Raw genomic sequence first — 7,232 nt, 5'->3', positions numbered from 1 at the left:
AATGAAATTCGAAAACGACGGTAAAGTATTTTTCACACTTCCAAAAAAATGCTCGAAAAGATTTTTTTTCTGCATTGATAACTAAGATAACACTAAGTCAGGGAATGTTAAGTATCAGCTTACATTAGTTCAGTATTTTCACTTGGAGTAACACAAGTGATCGCTCATAAGTATTTTTAGTTCAAAGTCTTTTTTGCATTAGCGAAAGCTAGCGTCTTATAGTCGTCAACTAGACTATTTTCCGTAAACAACTTTCCTTACAAAATTTCAATTTGCTTTAGTATTGAGTTTTGAAGACTTCCAGTCTCCTTTACACTTGGCCTAGAGGTAATAGTTTTGCCTTTGCACCGTATTTTGAATTGCTGGCTGAACTTGTTTGTTTTTTAGTTTTATTACAATTGAAAACGTTTCCTGTGAAATTTGAGTTGTCGTACTTTCGTCTATCTGCTCAAATTTCATCTGCTTATTTAGTTGCTACATCACTGAGGCATTTATCATGTTAGTTGAAAATGTTGTCAATTAAATTTTCAACGGGACTCGTTTTTTCTTTAAATAAGTTTTTTACGGCTGAATTGGCGTCCGTTCAAAGATTGTGAACTAACTTTTCGTTTCCTTACTTTTGTTCTGTTGCTAATTTAAAATTTATAGTTTTTTTTTCTTGCTTACGAACATTTTGTGAGATTTTTTGGAAAAACTTTTTTCACTTACAATTTTAGATTTCTCATAACTATTTTCCGTTTTCACCTACAATTTTGGATCTCTGGCCGATTTTCGAATGAAAGCGGATCAATAAAAGAACGCGTAGTTCCGTGTGTGTCTGCCTAATCACCTTGTCTCTTTCAATTTTTTTCCATGGTCAACAGCCTGCGGAAAACTCTGCGGGGGAATGTTGCACCCATTTTTTTATGATTTTTTTTCATTTTCTCAAAAGCTACCCTATCTGAAAATTTGGCTTTAATTCTTAAAATGGATAAAAAAGGGTCTTAAAAGACTTCCCTGCATACGCGGCTATATAAAAATGTTGCACATAAGTTTATGGTTCTCGGAATTGCAAAATTTTGTTCGTTTGACAAGGTGTTGAATATTTTTGACTTTTCTCGAAAACCAACCCCCAAAATCTGTGATTGTGGTTTCAATGAGGATAGAGGGCCTTGGAAAACTTTTTTTTATTTACGGCCACTCACAATTTTCATATACGCAATAATATTGCCCTCGGAAAGTTTTTCCATCATTTTTTAAATATTTTAAATTTTCTCAAAAACTATCCTCACAAATTTGTGAGTTTGAATTCAATACAAGGAACGGATTGTTGGAAGCTCTTTTGCATACTCAACTACACCCTTATTGTTTGACACAAAAACTTATCATCCCCCAAAAAAAGTTTTTTGAGCGTTTTTGAAACGGTTTGACTTTTTTCGAGAACTTTCATCCAAAACCTGACTTTTTGATTTCAATCGAAAATATAGGTTGCGTAATTTTTTTACTGCTTAAGCAGCTACGCCCAATTTTTAAAGATTTTGAGAAGTAGTTGAGATTTTTTTTTTCGCTTGATATTTGTTCTGTACAAACGAAATTCATGGGTGTAATTGACAATACAGCTTGTCGAAAACTTTCCTTTTCAACTGGCGACGCCACATTTTTTTTAGAAACAAGTCAAAAATATATCACTTTGAGCGTTGTTGGTAATTTTTTTGACATTACTCGAAAACTACCATGCCAATTCGCAGGTAGTGTTCAGTCGAGATATCCGAATTTTGGGAATTTTTCAGAAGAACTTGAACAATTTTCATGATGTTAATGTTTTGAATTTTATCAAAATTATATGTAAGAACGATGTATGCTGTTACCTCATATGGGAATGAAAATTATTGCAAAAAAAAATTTGTTTTATGTGGTGATTTTTACCGTAACTGTAATTCCGTAAGTAACTTGTTTTTGCATTTAAATTTTCTCCATTTGTTTTCTTATTAAAAAAAAAACTAACAACTTGCAGAAGTCCAGTTGAGAGTAACATGTAAGAAAACTCGGAAAAATTGATTATTTTCAATACTGGAAGCAACAAATTCAAAAAAAAACTAAAAAATGTAAACCGAATGAGATTAATTATTACAACAAATCTGAATGGGAAGTTTTCCAGATAATCTTTGTGTGCTTCAACAGTAACCTTTTAAAAAGTTACTCTGAGAAAGATGTCCACACGATATACAGTATGCAAAATTTTTTTTTATCTTTCTTAGAATGAACTTCTAAAATCTTGTGGTGTAAATTGATAAGTGAGAAGAAAAGATGCGATATTGCGGTGAATGGAGATGATGATTTAAAAATTAAAATTGGAAGAAACAAAAATTCATTGGGTAACCAAATTTTATATTTAAAATTGAGCGAAAGATCCTCCAATTATTTATTTTGTTGACAAAACTTACCTTATCGGTTAAACTAAACCTTTCTCACTTTTTGGGAAAACAAAAGTAATACTTCGAGAAAAATTGTTTACGGTAATTGGCGTCCCTGCTCACCGCTGGGGGTAACATCTGGTGTTGCAATTTTGACAAAACTTTCTGAGCAAATTTTTGTGTACGTCCACTACCTCGCTTAAATAAACAAACATTAAATTTGTTTACATACTTCAGCGTCTTGACTCACCACAGTGAGTAACAACTGTTGTTTCAAATTTGACGTTTTTTTCTGAGAAAATTGTTATTTACGTCCACTATTTTGCTTTAATAAACAAATACGAAATTTTGACTGCAACAATTTTGTATTTTTTCTGAAACTTAAAATCTTACAATCTGAAACCGACATTCCTAGTGCATTGGGAAACCTATTCCCTAGGTTAATACCTAGGAGGAAGACCAGATACTCTTTAGCTTGTCTTAATACATGAGGGTCTAAATTCTCCTCGGCTGAATCAATCCAACATATACAACTGACGCTTCTCGACACATCTTGCATGTGTTTGCGAAGTGCAGCTTCTCCTTTGTGTTAAAATTTTTTCGGTACCAGCAATACAGCTGCAAAAAAAAATCATTCAGAACAAAAACAAAACGAATTATAGAAAAAACCTCTGAGCTGGATCCTCCGACCTGTAGATTAAAAATCTCACTTTCTAGTAAAAGCCAGTTCTCATGAAAAGCTTCTAAATTACTAAAGCTATTTGGCAAAAATAGAGCTACAGTTCGTGCTATAAGCTTGCCCTATTCATTATGCGACCATGAGGTATCGCATCGAAATCCTTCAGACGTAGCACGGAAAGTTTCTAAATTACTAAAGCTATTTGGCAAAAAAGGAGCAACAATTCGTGCTATAAGCTTGCCGTATTCATTATGCGACCATGGTTGAAATCCTTTAGACGTAGCACGGAAAAAATGAAATTCGAAAACGACGGTAAAGTATTTTTCACACTTCCAAAAAAGTGCTCGAAAAGATTTTTTTTCTGCATTGATAACTAAGATAACACTAAGTCAGGGAATGTTAAGTATCAGCTTACATCAGTTCAGTATTTTCACTTGGAGTAACACAAGTGATCGCTCATAAGTATTTTTAGTTCAAAGTCTTTTTTGCATTAGCGAAAGCTAGCGTCTTATAGTCGTCAACTAGACTATTTTCCGTAAACAACTTTCCTTACAAAATTTCAATTTGCTTTAGTATTGAGTTTTGAAGACTTCCAGTCTCCTTTACACTTGGCCTAGAGGTAATAGTTTTGCCTTTGCACCGTATTTTGAATTGCTGGCTGAACTTGTTTGTTTTTTAGTTTTATTACAATTGAAAACGTTTCCTGTGAAATTTGAGTTGTCGTACTTTCGTCTATCTGCTCAAATTTCCTCTGCTTATTTAGTTGCTACATCACTGAGGCATTTATCATGTTAGTTGAAAATGTTGTCAATTAAATTTTCAACGGGACTCGTTTTTTCTTTAAATAAGTTTTTTACGGCTGAATTGGCGTCCGTTCAAAGATTGTGAACTAACTTTTCGTTTCCTTACTTTTGTTCTGTTGCTAATTTAAAATTTATAGTTTTTTTTTTCTTGCTTACGAACATTTTGTGAGATTTTTTGGAAAAACTTTTTTCACTTACAATTTTAGATTTCTCATAACTATTTTCCGTTTTCACCTACAATTTTGGATCTCTGGCCGATTTTCGAATGAAAGCGGATCAATAAAAGAACGCGTAGTTCCGTGTGTGTCTGCCTAATCACCTTGTCTCTTTCAATTTTTTTCCATGGTCAACAGCCTGCGGAAAACTCTGCGGGGGAATGTTGCACCCATTTTTTTATGATTTTTTTTCATTTTCTCAAAAGCTACCCTATCTGAAAATTTGGCTTTAATTCTTAAAATGGATAAAAAGGGTCTTAAAAGACTTCCCTGCATACGCGGCTATATAAAAATGTTGCACATAAGTTTATGGTTCTCGGAATTGCAAAATTTTGTTCGTTTGACAAGGTGTTGAATATTTTTGACTTTTCTCGAAAACCAACCCCCAAAATCTGTGATTGTGGTTTCAATGAGGATAGAGGGCCTTGGAAAACTTCTTTTTATTTACGGCCACTCACAATTTTCATATACGCAATAATATTGCCCTCGGAAAGTTTTTCCATCATTTTTTAAATATTTTAAATTTTCTCAAAAACTATCCTCACAAATTTGTGAGTTTGAATTCAATACAAGGAACGGATTGTTGGAAGCTCTTTTGCATACTCAACTACACCCTTATTGTTTGACACAAAAACTTATCATCCCCCAAAAAAAGTTTTTTGAGCGTTTTTGAAACGGTTTGACTTTTTTCGAGAACTTTCATCCAAAACCTGACTTTTTGATTTCAATCGAAAATATAGGTTGCGTAATTTTTTTACTGCTTAAGCAGCTACGCCCAATTTTTAAAGATTTTGAGAAGTAGTTGAGATTTTTTTTTCGCTTGATATTTGTTCTGTACAAACGAAATTCATGGGTGTAATTGACAATACAGCTTGTCGAAAACTTTCCTTTTCAACTGGCGACGCCACATTTTTTTTAGAAACAAGTCAAAAATATATCACTTTGAGCGTTGTTGGTAATTTTTTTGACATTACTCGAAAACTACCATGCCAATTCGCAGGTAGTGTTCAGTCGAGATATCCGAATTTTGGGAATTTTTCTACAGTAGCGGCCACTACTTGACTTCTTGCAGAAAAAAACTACTGGATTATGGAAAGTCAAGCTTTTGAACTTGTTTTTGAAACTTTTTTTCGTAAAAACTATCTTAAAAAATCTGAAATTATAAATTCAGCCGAAAGAACTGATTGCGAGAATATTTTGTGTAGAGGCCGCGACTCCTTAATTTTTGTGAGCCAAACTTTGTTTGCTTGGGAAAAGTTCAAAACTTCAAAAACACGGCAAAATTCAAGCTTTGAAATTAGGCATTTGGTCCAGCATCAGTAGAACAAACTCAAAAACATCAAACATATTACTCCAGTTTTAGCTTGGCCTATTGTTGTCTTTTTTCTAACTTTTATTTTAACTCATTTTTTCGAATTTTTCTTTTTTTCGATTTGTTTTTTACGTTTCTGTTTTTTTATCTTTGTGTTATGTTTGTTTATATGTTTGTTTTGCCTTCGTGTAACAATTAAAGGCTGACCGATGGCAAAACTGATTTGTTACTTGTGATTTTGAATTCCAAACACTGATGAGCAAAAAACGTGATTTAAAACTATTTTAATTGACAATGCTAAAAAATGTGTTAATTAAAATAGTTAAAAATAGTTAAATCAATCAAAATTATTTTAAATAAGAATGCTATAAAGTTTGAAAATTTTTTTTTGGAAGTATGCAAAGTAATTTGCTATCATTTTTAAATGTGCCATGATAAACGTTTAGATAAAAGTTTTAAGACAATTCTTAAACCTGAGTCAGTGGTCTTCCACCTTAGCAAGCGAAATTTTAAGGCTTCTCTCACACAGTAAGACATACCACAGTCACAATTTTGAAAGTTAAACCGGGCTAATTTGTCAACATGGTGACCTACTACGCCTAAAAATTTTACACAACAAACCATGATTCTGGAAAAAATTCATTTTTTTGATTTGTTGACATTTTTGTTTGTTTTCACAATAACTATTTCGCTACAGTGGAAGATAGTCAAATGATTTTAAGGCCATATAAAAACGGCTCAAGTAACTACTTCATTTTGTCGCATACGCTGTTTTTAAGTTTGAACCATTCAAAAAGGGGAACAAAATTAAAAAACAAAAAGGAACTAAAAAAGAAAAAAGTAGCTGTATAAAAAAACTTTGAAAAAGAAAAAGCTGAAAATACTTGAGCAAAAATTGTTTCAGACGAAAAAAAACGTTTAATTTAACAAAAAAATGTTCGAATCCCTTTCCCTTTGACCCTAAAAAACACGATGATTTTTTGGTCATCAAACGAGCAATATAGGGCCACTTAAACATAAGCCGATTAAAAAGATGCCGAAAGAAACTTCCAAGCAAAAAGCAAAAAAAAAGTAAAATTACAAACAGAAGTAAATCAAACACTAAAACAAACTAAAATGCAAATTGCGTACAGCAAACAAAAAGACAAATCTACGACATTGCAACTAAGCCGGCGAAACATAATCAGACCATTTTGCTGGCAATTTTTGAACATAATTTTTTCTGTTAGATTTGAATACAGGACATTTCCCCGACCCAGGCGAATTCGCTACTTTAAGAACAAGTGCTTCGCAGACGCAAAGAAATTTGAATCCATACAGAGGCGAAGCAGTGCTTTGCAAACACTAGGGGGAACGGATTTGAACCTGCGAATTTGGAATAAGGACTATCCTGTCTACCCTCACGGCGACTGACAAATTGACGGATGCTGAGAAATTGCCAGTGCGATGCAGCTAAAGCAGCACCAACCGCAAATCGACAGAATTTTTTTAAAACTTGGGATGATCACGAACTGATTCCCTCCTTTTAAGTTTGAATGTAACAAATTGGAAACCATGATGCCTGCATTATGTATAATTTTGGCATTTCAAAAAAATTTCGAAATTGAGATGGAAATTTTCTGCAATCAAATTTTGTTTTTGTTTACAACAAATAGTTTTTCGGTTCATTTGATGGCACCAATATGTGCGACTTCGTTCGGAAAATCAGACGTCGTACTATTACACTACGCTCCTTAGTTTAAAACGAACTAATCTGAATTTACCATTTTTAACTATGACCATTCTGTGAAATTCATTTAGGGAAAAACGTGAACCCCCGGTCACATGTAA

This window comes from Symsagittifera roscoffensis, chromosome 2 (genome assembly GCF_963678635.1).
Source record: "Symsagittifera roscoffensis chromosome 2, txSymRosc1.1, whole genome shotgun sequence".
Classification (NCBI taxonomy): domain Eukaryota; kingdom Metazoa; phylum Xenacoelomorpha; order Acoela; family Convolutidae; genus Symsagittifera; species Symsagittifera roscoffensis.
The sequence above is the reverse complement of the archived record's forward strand: the minus strand, read 5'-3'. Positions refer to the sequence as shown.